This window comes from Arvicanthis niloticus, chromosome 14 (genome assembly GCF_011762505.2).
Source record: "Arvicanthis niloticus isolate mArvNil1 chromosome 14, mArvNil1.pat.X, whole genome shotgun sequence".
Taxonomy (NCBI): domain Eukaryota; kingdom Metazoa; phylum Chordata; class Mammalia; order Rodentia; family Muridae; genus Arvicanthis; species Arvicanthis niloticus.
In genome coordinates, this window is record NC_047671.1 from 67,277,991 (window position 1) to 67,295,109 (window position 17,119).

Genomic DNA, 17,119 nt, shown 5'->3' on the forward strand with positions numbered 1-17,119 from the left:
GAGGTGTTAGCTTTTGTTGCCTATACCAATTTAGAGAAAAATTCTCAAAAGAAAACTAACATGCCCCTAGCAACTAGAAAAATGTTGCAGTTTTATATAAAGATATTGGTATATATGATTAGGTAGACGAATTTCTAATGCCAGAAGGTGCATGTGACAAAATACTTTAAAATAAAATATATATAAAAATAATAATTTGAAACACCTTCATGAAATTTATGAGTATCATGTCAAGGTTTCTTAACAAAAAACTTTTTGAAAAGATCTGTTAACACAAAGATAAATATAAGTCATTTATCAGTTAATAAAAACAAATGTGGAATGATTTTCTGATTTCTATATCATGAAATTGTAAACTATTTTGTATAAGTGTTGGGTTCAGTTGTTTTGCTCTGCATGTGTCTCAACTTTTCTTTTAGTTGACCTAAGCTCATTTTTGATTGACTTTCATATATATGTGTATATGTGTATGTGTGAGTATGTGTATGTATATGAAATAATTCATTATATAAAATAATTGATTATATGAAATAATTAATTATATATAAATTAATATAAATATAAAATATATGAATATAAAGTAAATTAATTATATATACATATATATACATATATATATTTAAATTATTTTGCAATTCAGTATAGAAAATGATGTTTAGTTTAGTCTTTAGCTTCACTTTTGGCAAAGAAATCACTAACTCACACTAAATTTTGATGGTTTTTGTTGTTAGTTTTTCTTTTTTTTAAATATGATTAAAATTTATTCTAAAAGTATCAAGCACATAAGTAGATCAAAACTCTCACTATTACTACATGATTTTAACATAGCATAGAGTTCTCTCATATGTTTTCTTTTTAATTTTTTTAAAACAAGATTGTATATTTTCATGTATCATGAAACTTTATACTAAGCAGAGCTGGTATAAAATGAAGTTCAATGATTCTATTAAAGTTCCAGGCTCTTTTTTTTTTCCTTTCCCTTATTTTAAAAGAAAAAAATATAACAAAATAAAGTATCATAAGATAAAACAAAAGCTATCACATTAAATTTGGAAACAGCAAACCAAGAGAGGGAAGAGAGTCCAAGAAAAGGTACAAAAATCAGAGACCCACTAGTTTACCCACTCAAGAGTCCATAAAAACAGTAAACTGCTTAATATATATGCAGCAGACCTTGATGAGACCTGTGATAGGCCCATGTTTGCTGTTATAGACTCTGTGAATTCATATGAGATCTGAGAGGAGAAATTTGGTGGAGATATCCCATTTAGAGCTGTATGTTTCAAGGTTTCTCTTTCTACATGTCTGGTTGTGGGTCACCGCATCTGTTTCCATATGCTACAGGACAAAGCTTCTCTGATGATGGCTGAATAAAGCACTGAAATGTGAGTATAGCAGAATATCATTAGGAGTCATTTCACTGTCATTGTTTTAGACCACAAGTATTTGCTTTTATCTTAGGTATCTGGGTTATCTAATCTGATTATTGTTTACCTAAACAGTGTTTGGTATGGACTGTATTTCATGGAGTAAGCCAGTGGGTCAAATCAGATATTCTTGGAAATTCTCATAGGGTTTTTTTTCTACCATTGTCCTAGCATATTTTGCAGGCAGAACAGAATCGTAGATCTGTTTTGTGGCTGGGTTGTTATTTATGTTTCTCTGGTAGCTGGAATAATATTTTCCTTATCATCTTCATGTTTAATGAGTTGTGTGGATATCTTCAGCAATTGAGACTTGCTATGAAGAATAACCTGCTGTCTTGGCACCAGCCTGGGTTGTGTGGGAATTTCCATAGGACCCCTTTGGCAAACAATTCAATTGGATGAAACCCAGTACCAGCATTAAAAGCTTAATTTGGTGAAAAGGATGACCAGTTGGAGCTTTGTCTTCCCCAATATTTGGAGACTTCATTAGAATCACCTTCTTATGTTTTAGGTATTGTCTACTGCATTAGATTTTCATGCTATTCCTCAAATGTTCCTCACTTCTAGCTCTCTCTCTCTCTCTCTCTCTCTCTCTCTCTCTCTCTCTCTCTCTCAGCATTTTCTCCCTGAATGCCATCTTTCCTCACCTTTCCCACCAGAGATTCTCCTTTATATCCCAATTTACCCTCAGTACACCCATAATATTTATTCTATTTCTCCCTCCTAGAGAGATCCATAACCCCCATCCCATATTTCCTCCCTCTATACCCAACTTCTTTGTAGGTTGGTTATTATTATTTAATGGCTATTATGCGAATATAAATAAGTACCTCTCATATTTATATTTCTGGGTCTGGGTTACCTCCTTCAGGATGACTTTTTTCCTACCTCCATCTACTTGTCCTGCAAATTTCATAATGTTATTTTTTTAAAAACAACTGAGTAATACTCCATTGTATAAATGGACCATATTTTCTTTATCCATTCTTCTGTTGAGGGACCTTTACATTGTTTCTAGTTTCTGGATATTATAAATAAAGCAGCAATGAACAAGGCTGCGTAAGTATCCCATGCTTAAGAGTGGTATCCCTGGGTCTTAAGGTAAATCGATTCCAAATTCTCTGAAGAACTGCCCTATTGTTTTCCATAGTGACTGCACAAGTTTGCAATCCTACTACAAATGGAGGAGTGATCCTCTTTCTCTACATCCTTACCAGAAGGAGCTGTCACCAGTGTTGTTGAACTTAGTCTTCCATACTTGTATAAGATGGCATCTCAAAGTAATTTTAATTTGTGTTTCCCTGATGGCTAAGGATATTAAACACTTCTTTAAGTGTTTCCCAGCCATTTAAGATTCTTTTATTGAGAATTTTCTGTTTTGAACTGTAACCCACTTTTTACTTGGAATATTTAATTTTTTTCCATTTGTTTGTTTTTATGTCTAGTTTTTTGAGTTCTTTATAAATTTTGGATATTAGTTATCTACTGGATGTGGAGTTGATAAAAATCTTTTTCCATTCTATAGGCTGCCACTTTATTTTAGTGACTTTGTTCTTTGCCTTACAGAAGACTTTAAGTTTTGTGAGGTCCCATTTATTAATTGTTGGACTAGTAGCTACATTAAGATTGCTCTGTTCAGAAAGTGCTTTCAGGTGCCAATGAGTCCAAGGCTATTCATACTTTCTCTTCTACCAGGTTCAATGTATCTGCTTTTATGTTAAGTTCTTGATCCATTAGGAGTTGAGTTTTGTGCAGAGTAAGAAGTATGAATCTATTTGCATTCTTCTTCTGCAGACATCCAATTTGGCCAAAACCATTTGTTGAAAATGCCGACTTTCCCAGTGTGTCTTAGTTAGGGTTACTATTGTTGTAATGAAACTTCATGACCAAAAGCAAGTTGTGTGGGAAAGGGTTTAAACAATTTACTGGTCCATAACACAGTTTATCATCAAAGAAAGTCAAGACAGGAGCTCAAGCAGAACAGGATCTTAGAGGCAGGAGCTGATGCAGAGGCCATCAAGGGGTGCTGCTTACTTACTTGCTCCTCATGACTTCCTCTGCTTGTTTTCTAATAGAACCCAGGAGCACCATTCTGGGCATGACACCACCCATAGTGAGCTGGTCTTCCCCTCATCAATCACTAATTAAAAAAAATGTCTTATAAGCCTACCTACAACCCAATCTTGCAGAAGTATTACCTTAATTTAAATTACCCTTTCTCAGATTATTTCATCCTGCGTTAAGTTGATGAAAAATTATCCAGCACAGTACTTCTGGCTGCTTTATCAAAACTAAGGTGTCTATAGGTGTGTGAATATATGTCTGAGTCTCCAATTCAATTCTATTGATCAACAGGTCTATTTTTATGTCAATATATGTTTTTATTACTATAATTTTGTGGTACAATTAAAAATAGTGGCAAGACATCCAGCAGTTCTTTTATTGTTCAGGATTGGTTTTTGCTATCCTGTGTTTTTATTTGTTTCATATGAAGCTGAGAATTGTTCTTTCAAAAATCTGTAATAGTTGTGTTGAAATTTTGATTAGGAATTCATTGAATCTGTAGATTGTTTTGGTGGGATAACCATTTTTACTGTACTAATCCTATGCATTTATGAGCCTCGAAAGATTGTTCCCTCTTCTGATATCTTCTTCAATTTAATTTTTCAGAATTAAAGTTTTTATTATACAAGTCTTTTACTTGCTTGGTTAGAGTTACTCCAAGATATTTTATATCAGTTGTAGCTATTTTGAAAGGTATTGTTTCTCTGATTTCTTTCTTAGTCTGTGTGGCATTTGTATATATGAAAAATATTGATCTTTTTTGAGTAAATTTTGTGTCCAGCTACTTTGCTGAAAGTGTTTATTATTTATACCTGAAACAGAAAGGCACCAAAGTTTGTAAAAGAAACACTACTACAGCTTAGGGCACACATTGACCCTTACACAATGTTAGTGAAAGACCTCAACAACCCACGGTCTCCAATAGTAAAGTCATCTGGATAAAAGAAAAACAAAGAAATGGTTGTAGCTAGCAGACATTATAAGTCAAACTGACCTAACAGATATTTACAGAACATTTCACCCAAACACAAAAGAATATACCTTCTATTCTGCACCTCATGGAACTTTCTCCAAAATTGATCACATAACTTGACACAAAGCAAGTCTTAATAGATACAAGAAAATTGAAATAACTCTCTATATCCTATCAGACCACTACAGATTAAAGTTGTAAATCAACAACAGAGACAAAAGAGTTTTACGAACTCATGAAAACTGAACAATTCTCTACTGAATGAAAAATGGGCCAAAACAGGTATAAAAAAAATAGGTTTTTTGGAATTGAATGAAACTGAATATACAACATACCCAAACCTGTGGTATATATTGAATGAGGTTCTAAGAGGCAAGTTTATAGGATTAAATGCTTATTTTAAAGGGAGAGAGAAAACCTAAAGTGCTCTCATATTAGAGATTTAACAGCACATGTAAAAGTTGTACAAATTCTTTCTTTATTTCTTCCTTGACCAAGTCATCCTAGAGTAGAGCATTATTCAGTTTCCACGTGTATGTGGGCTTTCCATTGTTTCTTTCATTATTAAAGACCAGCCTTAGTCCATGGTGGTCTGATAGGGTACAAGGGATTATTTCAATCGTTTTGTATCTGTTGAGGCCTATTTTGCTACTAATTATATGTTCTATTTTGGAGAAGGTACCATGAGGTGCTGAGTAAAAGATATATTCTTTTGTTTTAGGATGAAATGTTTTATAGATATCAGTTAATCCATTTGGTTCATAACTTCTGTTAGTATCATTGTGTCTCTGTTTAGTTCCTGTTTCCATGATCTGTCCATTTCTGAGAGTGGGGTTTTGAAATCTCCCACTATTATTGTGTGAGGTGCAATGTATGCTTTGAGATTTAGTAAAGTTTCTTTTATGTATGTGGGTGCCCTTGCATTTGGGGCATAGATGTTCAGAATTAAAAGTTCATCTTGGTACATTTTTCCTTTGAAGAGTATGAAGTGTCCTTCCTTATCTTTTTTGATTACTTTTGGTTGAAAATCAATTTTATTTGATATTAGAATTGCTATTCCAGCTTGTTTCTTGGAACCATTTGCTTGGAAGATTGTTTTCCATCCTTTTACTTTGAGGTAGCGTCTGTCTTTGTCACAGAGGTGCATTTCCTGTATGCAGCAAAATGCTGGTTCTGATAGTCTATGTCTTTTTATTGGAGAATTGAGTCCATTGATATTAAGAGATATTAAGAATAAATGATTATTTCCTGTTATTTTTGTTATTAGAGGTGTAATTGTGTTTGTGTAACTATCTTCTTTTGGGGTTGTTGGAAGAATACTTTCTTGCTTTTTCTAGGTTGTCGTTTCCCTCCTTGTGTTGTAGTTTTCCATCCATTATCCTTTGAAGTGCAGGAATTGTGGGAAGATATTGTGTAAATTTGGTTTTGTCATGGAATATCTTGGTTTCCCCATCAATAGTGATTGAGAGTTTTGCTGGGTATAGTAGTCTGTGCTGGCATTTGTGTTCTCTTAGGGTCTGTATGATATTAGTCCAGGATCTTCTGGGTTTTATAGTCTCTGGTGAGAAGTCTGGTGTAATTCTTATAGGTCTGCCTTTATAGGTTACTTTGCCTTTTTCCCTTACTGCTTTTCGTAATTTTTCTTTGTTTTGTATATTTGATGTTTTGATTATTATGTGATGGGAGGTATTTCTTTTTTGGTCTAGTCTATTTGGGGTTCTGTAGGCTACTTGTATATTTAAGGACATCTCTTTCTTAAGGCTAGGGAATTTTTCCTTTATAATTTTGTTGATATTTACTGGCCGTTTAAGTTAGGAGTGTTCACCCTCATCTATACCTATTATCCTTAGGTTTGGTCTTCTCATTGTGTCCTGGATTTCTTTGACAGTTGTTTCAATGTTTTCCATGATATCTTCTGCACATGAGATTATCTCTTCTATCTTTTGTATTCTGTTGGTGATGCTTGTGTCTATGACTCCTGATCTCTTTTGTAGGTTTTCTATCTCAAGGGTAGTCTCCCTTTGAGATTTCTTTATTGTTTCCACTTCCAATTTTAGATCCTGGATGGTTTTGTTTAATTCCTTACCTGTTTTGTTGTGTTTTCTTGTAATTCTTTAAGAACTTCTACCTGTTTACCTGTGTTCTCCTCAAATTCTTTGAGAGTGTTATTTATGTCCTTTTTAAACTCCTCTATCATTGTCATGAGAAGTGACTTTAATTCTGAATCCTGCTTTTCTGTTGTGATATGACGTTCAGGACTTGCTGTGTAGGAGAACTGGATTCTGGTAATGCCAAGTAACTTTGGTTTCTGTTGTTACGTTCTTGTGCTTGCCTTTTCCCATCTGGTTAGCTCTAGTGCTACCTGAAGTCACTGGTTCTGACTGGAGCCTCCCTTTCCAGTTATATTGCTTGTGTCAAAACTCCTCAAGGTCCAGATGTCTCTGTGTTCCCATGATCCTGTGATCCTGAGCTCCAGCTGCTCTGGGTACAGTGGCTCCTCTAGGATATCTCAGGATATGGTGTCTCTATTGTAGTAAACCAGCTAGGTGTCTGCTGCTCTAAATACAATGTCTCCTCTAGGGTGTCTCCAGATAAGATGTCTTCATGAGAGCAGAAAAGAAGGTGTTCACTCTTCTGAGTGTAGTTGCTCCTCTGGGATGTCTCTGGATATGGTGTCTGCTGCTCTGAGTTCAGTGGCTCCTCTATAATGCCTTGGGATGTGGTGTCCCCTGCTCTGCTGCTCTGAGGTCAGTGGCCTCTGCAGGATGTCTTGGGATGTGGTTTCCACAGGGAAGCAGGCCAGCTGCGTGGCTGCTCCAGCTACAGGGATCCGGGCGAAGGGTGGAATGGGAGGAGTGTTCTGCAGGGGCGGGGTTTGGGTGCCTGGTGGGCCCTGTAAGCTCCCTGCTCCCAGATGTAGCTCTGGGTTGTAGAGAGGTGGGCAATTGATTTTACCTGCCACTCTAAGGTCACTGGCCTCTCTAGGATGTCTCCAGATGTGGTTTCCACAGGGGAGCAGACCAGTTGGGTGTCTGTTCCAGCCTCAGGGATCTGGGCGAGGGCAGTCCACAGTGATCTAACAGAACACATGGTATCATTTCAATATTATTGTATTTGTTAAGGCTTGTTTTGTGTCAGTTATATGGTCAATTTGGAGAAGGCTCAAGAAAGTACTGAGGAGAAGGAAAACTCTCTTGTTTTGGAATGAAATTTTCTGGAGATATCTGTTAAAACTATTGGTTCATAAAATCTGTTAGTTTCACTCTTTCCTTGTTGAGTGTTGTTTTGTTGATCTGTCCATTTGTGAAAGTGGAGTGTTGAAATCTCTTATCATTATTGTGTCAAGTACAATGTATATTTTGAGTTTTAGTCATGTTTCTTTTATGAATGTGGGTGTCCTTTTATTTGGGGCATAGATGTTCAGAAGAGAGACTTCAATATGGTGAATTTTTTTTCTATGGATATGAAGTGTCCTTTCCCCATCTCATCTGATAACTTTTCATTTAAATTCTATTTTACTGAATATTAAAATGGCAACTCCAGCTTGCTTCTTGTGACCATTTGCTTGGAAAACCTTTTTCGAGCCTTTTACTCTGAGGTAGTATCTATCTTTGTCATTGAGATGTCTTTCATGTATTTGTAAAATGCTCGATCCTATTTATATTTCCAGTCTGTTAGTCTGTGTCTTTTTATTGGGGAGTTGAGTCTTTCAGTTTTGTGAGATATTAAAGACTGATGGTTGCTAGTTGCTGTTATTTTTGTTCCTGAAGGCGGTATTATGTATGTGTGAATCTATTTTGTGTTTTTTTTCTTCAAATGTTTACTTTCTTGTGTTTTCTTGTATGTAGTTACCACCCTTATATTGGAGATTTTGTTCCAGTATCTTTTTTAGTGTTGTATTAGTACAGAGATATTATCTAAATTTGTTTTGTCATGAAATATCTTTGTTTTTCCATCTATGGTAATTGAGAATTTTGCTGGGTATGGTATCCTTGGCTGGCATTTTTGTTCTCTGGGGCTCTACATGACATCTGCCCAGGATCTTCTGGCTTTTAGAGTCTTTATAGTGTGTAGTTTTATGCTACCTACTTTGCTAAGGGATTGTCCCACTCCCTTGAATCCTTGGACAAAAGATACACACACAGTTTGTTCATTTACAATTTGCCTTCTTGGAACAATTGCTGGGCACTACTATTTTCTGCATGGAAAAGTATCCCTTTATGAACTTTTTTGTTTGTTTGATTTATTTTTCAAGACAGGGTTTTTCTGTGTAGCCCTGGCTATCCTGGAACTCACTCTGTAGACCAGGCCGGCCTCAAACTCAGAAATCCACCTGCCTCTGCCTCTCAAGTGCTGGGATTAAAGGTGTGCGCCACCACTGCCAGGCTTTTATGAACTTCTTAACTCAGTCTTTTCCACATTCTCTAAACTCCAGTGGCTAATCCCATCTGGACCCTGCCAAACATTCATGACCACCTGCCTATAATTGTGGCCACAGGCCCCAACTTGTCCTGAGACCTCATATGACTGTTGCCTTCTCCTCCTTCCAAAGTATGGTGGAAACTCCCTTTCCTTCCTCGTGTCCCTCTGCCTGCCTCCAGAGGCTCAGGATTCCCACCTGTACCTTCAACCCAATAATTGACCCAGCACTTTCTTAACTGACAAATAAAGGACCAATTGGGGTGCAGAACCTTAGCATCAGTACCTCCCATTACAAGTCTCTGTTGAGAAGCCTGGTGTAATTCTGATAGGTCTGACTTTATATGTTATTTGGCCTTTTTCCTTTTCAACTTTTAATATTCTTTCTTTATTCTGTGCATTTCGTGTTTTGATTGTTATATGATGAGAGGAATTACTGGTCCACTTTATTTGGTGTTCTGTAGGCTTCTTATACATTTATGACTCTCTTTAGGTTAGGGAATTTTTTTTTTCTATGATTTTGTTGAAGATGTTTTCTGGTCCTTTGAACTGGGTTTCTACACCCCCTTCTATTCCTATTATTCTTAGGTTTGATCCTTTCATTGTTTTTTCAATTTCTTGAGTATTTTGGGCTAGGAGCTTTTCGTACTTTGTATTTTCTTTGACTGATGTATTAATATTATTATAGTATCTTCTACACCTGAGATTCTCTCTTCTATCTCTTATATTCTGTTGGCAGTGCTTGCAACTGTAGCTCCCAATCTCTTTCCTAAATTGTCCTTCTCCAGGTTTGCTTACCTATATATTTTCTTTATTGTTTCTTTTTCCATTTTTAGTTCTTGGAACATTTTGTTCAATTTCTTCAACTGTTTGATTGGCCATCTGGTTATCTCTGGTATTAATTGGCCTGGGTGTCTATGACTAGAGCTGACCTCCTTACAGGCAGGGAGTGTTGTCTCTTGTTAGGGCAGGCCTCTAGTATGTCTTGTTATAACAGTCCTATTGTGTCCCTGGTTACTGTGGACTCCTAGGGAGTAGACAGGCTGTATCCCTGGTTACTCAGGAACTGCTGGGAGCAGATAGGCTATGGGGTGTGGTAGGTTATTGGGCCAGCTGATCTGGCCTGGGTGAAGAAGTCAAACAGAAGAAAGGTGGATCTTGTCAAGGCAGCTGGGCCCTATGGCATCTGGGCTCTGTATCTTTGGATACCATAGACCTGCTAGGAGGCAAGCACACTGTAGTGTGATTGGGTATTTGCCCCTTGATCTAACCCAGGAAGGAAGTGGACCTGAAGAGAGGTGGAGCTCAGAGGGTGGCAGTGGGGGATGTGGACCCTTTAGTTGTCCCAGATGGCACATGTATTTGGTCACAATTCTCACCCGTGTCTTTGATTTCTGTGGACCTCTTAGGAGGCACATAGGTTGTAGGTGTAGATAAGTGGGTCTGATTTTTCTTTTTTATATCCACAGTTCCTATTATACTGATCCTTCCAGTCCCTCCCCATACCTCCCATCTGTGACCTCATCCACTCATTTGCTATTTCTTTTCAAAAAAGCACAGGGCTCCCACAGACATCAACCAAACATAGCATATCAAGTATCAGTAAGATTAAGTACCTCCCCTCATATTAAGGCTGAAAAATGTAACACAGTATAAAGGAAAGTGTCCCAAATGCAGGAAAAAAATTAGAAATAGCCCCTGTTCAAACTGTTAGGAGTACCAGAAGACCAATCTACTCAACTGTAATATCTATGCAGAGGCTCAAGGTAAGTCTCATGCAGACTCTCCTGCTCTGACTTCAGCCCCCTATGAGTCCAAGTTAGTTGATTGTGTGGGTTTTATTGTAAGAAATCCTCTTGCTCCTACAATCCTTCCTTCCTTTCATCATCTGGATTCCATGAGACCCTCTAAATGTTTGGTTCTGGGTCTCTGTATCTATTCCCATCAGTTGCAGAATGAAGTCTCTCTGATGACAATTGTGCTAGGCACCAGTATATGAAAATAGCAGAATATTATTAGCAATTATTTCATTAACTTTTATTAATTATATATGTATATATGTATGCATTTATTTAGGTATGTATATTATTTATTTATCTGCTTATTTGCTAGTAATGTTTGGTTCTATCCTAGGTCTCTGGGCTATTTAGCTTCTGGGTCTTGGAGCTCAAGGCATTTCCATGAACAAGCTCTCTCTCTCCTGGCATCAGTCTCAAGTTGGTTCAGTCACTGGTCACTCACAATTCTGTTCTACCTTTACCCAAGTACATCTTGTAGGGAGGACAAATTGTAGGTTAGAGGTTTTGTGGCTTAGTTGGTGTACTGATTCTTCTTCTGGAAGTCTTATAAGTGATGGCCAGATCAAGCTCCATATCCCTCATTGCCTAGGGATCTAAGTTAGAGTCACCCTTGTAGATTGCTTGGAGTTTCAATAGTTCTAGGTTTCTAGCTTATCCCAGAGATGCTGTCTAATTCCATTTGTCTCTCTGAGTACTTTCTCCTTTCATCCTTGTCCCTCTTGATCTCTCTTCTTCTGGTCCCTACTCACCCACCCCACAACTCTGTCCACCAGCAATATTCTATTTCTACTTCCCTAGGAGATTCATGAGTTTTAGTACTCCACACCACCCCTGCATTTCTCTGGGTCTATAGATTGTAGCTTGACTATCCTTTATATTACAGCTAATTTTCACTTATACATCACTACATACCATATTTGTCCTTTCCAAGCTGGGTTACCTCACTCAGGATGTAGTCCATCAATTTGTCTGCAAATTTTATAATGTCTCTTTTCAAATAGCTTAGTAATACTCTACTGTAAAAATGCAATGCATTTTGTTTAACCATTCTTTAGTTGAGGGGCATATAGGCTGTTTTCAGTTTGAGACTATTATGAATAAAGCTGCGATGTACATAGGTATGATGGATTATCCTTTGGGCATTGTCCAGATGTGGTAAACACGTGTCTTGAGGTAGACTTATTCCAAATCCAAATTTTCTAAGAAACCACTATACTGATTCCAAAGTATCTTTAAACCTTTACAAATGTTCTCATTGATCTACATCCTCATGAGCATAAGTTGTCACTTTGTGTTTGATCTTAGCCATTCTGACAGATAGAAGGTGGTATATCAGAGTTGTATTGATTTGCATTTCCATGATGGCTGAGTTTGCTAAACATTTTTAAGTGCTTCTGGCCTATTTCAGATTCTTCATTAGAGAACCCTGTTTTTATCTATATCTCAGTTTTCAAATCATTTATTTAGTTTCTGGTTGTGTAGTTCTTGACTTTTTGATATAATTTGGAAATTATCCTTCTGTCAGATATGGTCAGATATGTCAGATATCCTTGTATCATGGGATTATTACTATAGTCCTGAAGTAGACCTTAAAATCAGAGATGGGGATGGAGATACCTCTGAATTCTGTTGTACAGGATGGTTTTAGCTATTCTGGGGATTTTATTTTTCCATATGATGTTCAGTATTCTCTTTCAAGTTCTGTAAAGAATTGTATTTTTTATGGGGATTGTGTAGAATCTGTACATCTGTACATTGCTTTTGGTAAGAAAGCCAATTTTACTGTTAGTCATATGGATACATGAACACGGGATATCTTTCCATCTTCTGATATCATTGCCAATTTTCTTTATCAAATAAGAGAATTTCTTGACATGTAGATTGTTCACCTGCTAGTTTAGAGTTACAAGATACTGCATATTATTTATAGCTATTTTGAAGGGTATTACTTCTCTGATTTTATTTGTAGCATTTTTATCATTTGTATATGAAAGAACTGTTTTTTTTTTCCTAGTAAATTCTGTATTCATCTACCTCTTTAAAGGTATTTTTTAGCCATATGAGTTTCCAGGTAGAATTTTTTGGGATGCTTATGTATACTATTATATCATGTGCAAATAAAGAATTTGATGTTTCTTTCAAATTCATAACCCCTTTCAATATTTTAGTTGTCCTACTGCTCTACCTAGAACTTCAAGTTCTATCTTGAGCAGATTTGGCAAGAGTGGAAAGTCTTGTCTTGTTCCTTACTTTAGTAAAATTGCCTTGATTTTCTCTCCATTTAGTTTGATGTTGGTTATCGGTTTAGTGTATTTTGACTTTGTATAGAGCCCTAGTATCTCTGATCTCTCCAAGACTTTTATCAAAATGAGGTGTTGGATTTTGTTAAATACTTTTCCAGCATCTAATGAGGTAATTATGTGTTTGGATTTTTTCATTTTTTTTCATGTGGTAAATTAACAGATTTTCATATGTCAAATCATCCTTATATCCCTGAAATGAAACCTATTTGATTATGGTGGATGATATTTTTGATGTGTTGGGTTTGGTTTGTGAATGTTTTATTGAGCAATTTTGATCAATGTTCATGAGGAAAATTGATGTAAAATTTTCTTTCTTTATTGAGTTTGTGTGGTTTAGGTATCAGAGTGACTAGGACCTCAAAATAAATTTGGCAATGTTTACTTCTAATTTGTGTAATAGTTTTAGAAGTATTGGCATTAACTTTTCTTTGAAAAGATAGAATCCTGCGTTAGAATTATCTGGCCCTTGACTCTGGTTTTTTGTTTGTTTGTTTGTTTGGTTGGTTGGTTGTTTTTGTTTTTGTTTTTTTCTTCTGGTGAAGGACTTTTAATAACTATTTCTAATGGTTTAGTTTTTTATAGGTCTATTTAAAACATTTATCTAATATTTATTTAACTTTACTAAGTGATATCTATCAAAAATATTATTTAATTTATTTTATACTTTTAAGTTTGGTGGAGTATAGTATCTTAAAATATCACTTAATGATTCTTTGAATTTCCTGTATGCCTATTTTAAAATTCCCATTTTGTTGCTTATTTAGTTAATTTGGATATTCTTTCTCTGCCTTTTAGTTTGTATAAGGGTTTGTCTATCTTACCAATTTTCTCAAAGAACCAACTCTTGGTTTTATTGATCTTTATATTTTCTTTGATTCTATTTTATTGATTTCTGCCATTTGAAATGAGATCCCCCTAATTTCTTTATGGAGGCATTTAGGACTATGAACTTTTCTCTTAGCACCACTTTCATTGTGTCCCATAAAATTGGGTATACTGTGGATTAACTTTCACTGAGTTCTGAGAAGTCTTAAATTTCTTTCTTATTTTTTGGCCATGACTCAATGGTTATTGATTAGCGACTCCTTCATTTTCCATGAGTTTGGAGGCTTTCTGTTGCTTTCATTTTTGAAATCCAGTTTTTATCTGTTGTAGTGGTCTGGTAAAATACAACGGGTTATTTCAGTTTTATAGTATCTGTTCACACTTGTTTTGTGACCAAGTATGTAATCAGTTTTTGAGAATGATTTGTGAGATGCTGAGAGGAAGGTGTGTGTGTGTGTGTGTGTGTGTGTGTGTGTGTGTGTGTGTTTGTATGTGTATGTATCCAGTTTCTAGCTTCATGAACTCTCCATTGGTGAGAGTGGAGTGTGGAACTCTCCTACTCCTACTATTAATGTATGGGAATGTGTAAGATTTGGTACGTGGTGATTTAAGCTTACTAATGCTTCTTTTACCAATTGGGGCCCTTGAGTTTGAAAGTTACATGTTCAGAGTTGAGTTGTCATCTTGGTGGTTTTTTCTTTTGATGGGTATGAAGCAATCTGGGCCCCCCCCCCATATCTTTTGATTAGCTTTTGCTAGAAGTCCTGTTTTTTGATATTAGAATGGCTATACCAGCTTGCTTCATGGATACATTTGCTTGAAAAATATTTTTTTTTTTACATCTTTTACTCTGAGGTAATATCTAATTTCGATGCTGGAGTGTGTTTCTTCCATGCAGCAGAAAAAAAAATGGATCCTGTTTTCACATCTATTCTGTTAGCTTGTATAGTTTTATTGGGAATTAAGTCCATTTATATTGAGATACATTAATGAACAATGATTGTTACATTGGTGTGTCATTCTCTTCTTTTGATTTTGTTGGTGTGAGATTATTTCTTTCTTGTGTTGTCATTGGTGTAGTTAACACCCTCTTTTGAGCAATTTTTTTAAGTAGGACTGGATTTGTGGATAAATATTAAATTTGGTTTTGTCAAATAATATCTTATTTTCTCCATCCAAGGTGTGTAGGGTTATGGGCCCCACAATTTTTCTGCCACAAGTCATGGCTGCCTAGTGAGGTAGGATGCAGGAAGTTTGATGGTGCTTACCCCACACTGTCTCCAGGTGGGTGGTGGGCTGTAGGAAAACCCCAGAGACCTTTTAGGGTTGGGGAAGAGCAGTCTGAGGCATGAAACAGCCAGAGCTGACTAGGGGTCCCACTGGCCTGTGAAGAGACCTGGTCTGTGGACTTCCCAGGATCTTGAACACCCAGGTACTGATGGAAGTCAAGGAACAGCTGATAATGGAATCTGAGCCTGTGGGCTGGATCTAGCCTGGGGCTGGAAGTGGGAGAAGGGAGCTTTGGCTGGTCCCACTGGTATAGTCCTTGGTTTGACTGCAGGCTTGGGCTTGGAGGCAGTCATGGCTGCCAGAATGCAGAGAGATCTTCTACAGGAGATTACACAGCTCTCTAGACAAAGTCCTTCTCCATGGCTCCGCAAGGCAGATCCCAATGAAAAGAGTCAGTCCATGGTTTTAAGGCATTTATTGTCATGATAAAAGTGAATGTGTAAAACCAATATCACTTCTCAGAGTGGGCTTGAGATTAAATACCTTTTGCAGAATGAAATGTCTAAGAAGGAAAGCTTATTGGCTAAACCCTCTAGGCCTCTAAGTACCTCATTAGAATGATGATCTCTGTCTTGAGCCTAAGTGACCCCAGGTCATGTCCTTTTCTATATCTACATATGGGGGACTTGTAAAGTTGCTCTTATGTGATTGATAGCCACAAATCTATTGGGGACTATGGCTGGTGCCCAGGAACAGGGAAAAGCTTCTGCCATCTCTTCAGGGTCTCTGGGGCTTCTAGCTTTAGGTCAACTGAGGACCAGGCTACCTCTCATGGCCCACTGCCCCACATCTACCTCTTTTACTTTTTTAAAGGAGTGGTGTGACTTGAGTGACTGTGTCATTTGTAGTGAAAATTTTTGGTGAGGTGAAAGTATCAAAATAAAATACAACACAGGCAGAGGGGTAGTACAACTAAGCCAGAGAGTAACAAGGGGTGAGGGTTGGGAAAACAAGGGATTATTGAATCAATTAATTGTTCATGTGTTGTACAGCTTGTAGAATATTAACATTGATTTTTAAACAACATTTGATTCATCTAGATAGGCATCATGTTTTCCTTATTATCTCCAAGTTCAGTAGAACTTTGACTTTGGCAAGAGAATTTATCTATAGCTGGAAGGTCCCAAGTCTACAATATGGGTCTCAGCTGTCATCTGTGGGTCTTAGTGTGTTTTTCTCAGAAGTCTAAGTCAGATGAGTTGTCTGGAGGAAGACAGCTTTGTGATCCCAGGCAGGTCCAAGCAGATGGTGCTCAGTTTAGTCTGGATCTATGGTAGCAGCACTGTTCTTTTCTTTGGTAGAGATATACCTGTAGAGTAATCACAAGGGAATTTCTGTATATGGTGGGTAATGTGTATTGAGACTGTAATGGTTTCCTTGGGAGCACATCATGGCCCATTGTTATGATCCTAGAAAAGCAAGGGTATTTGACAAATTTAGTGCTGGAAGGCATCCTTTAAGTATGATTTAGATGGATGAGGAGGAAATATCATAATAAGTATGTATCTGGGATAAGCACTAATCATTTGTCTGTAAAAGAAAACTGGTTGTTAATTAAGAATTAAATAATGGTTATCAGTATAGTTGGTTTGACCTGTAGGAATAGATTAGATAACTTTTGAACCTTAAAAAACTTAAGCAAATTGAAAATTTTTTGGAAATAAGTCACATGTGCTAGGGAGAAAATAAACATTTAATATTTTGAAAGCCTATTTTTTTTGATGGTTCTTAAATATTTACCCTCCCTTATAGTCCACCACCCACCAGAGGTAGTGGAAAACAAAGGATACAGCGGAAGTGGAACTGTTTAGAAAACATTCTTTGGAGAAACTCCCACCTATATTGTCTGGAAATCACAATTCATAGGTCAGCAGTGGTAGCGCGATCCACTTGCAAACACTTGATGGATGTAACAGCAGTGCACATTGGTAGAGTCATAAGAGCAAACATGACTCAGCAGCAGTTGCACTACCTAGCAGAAACAGCCAGACCTCAACCTTGGCTAAGTCAGCAGGAGGG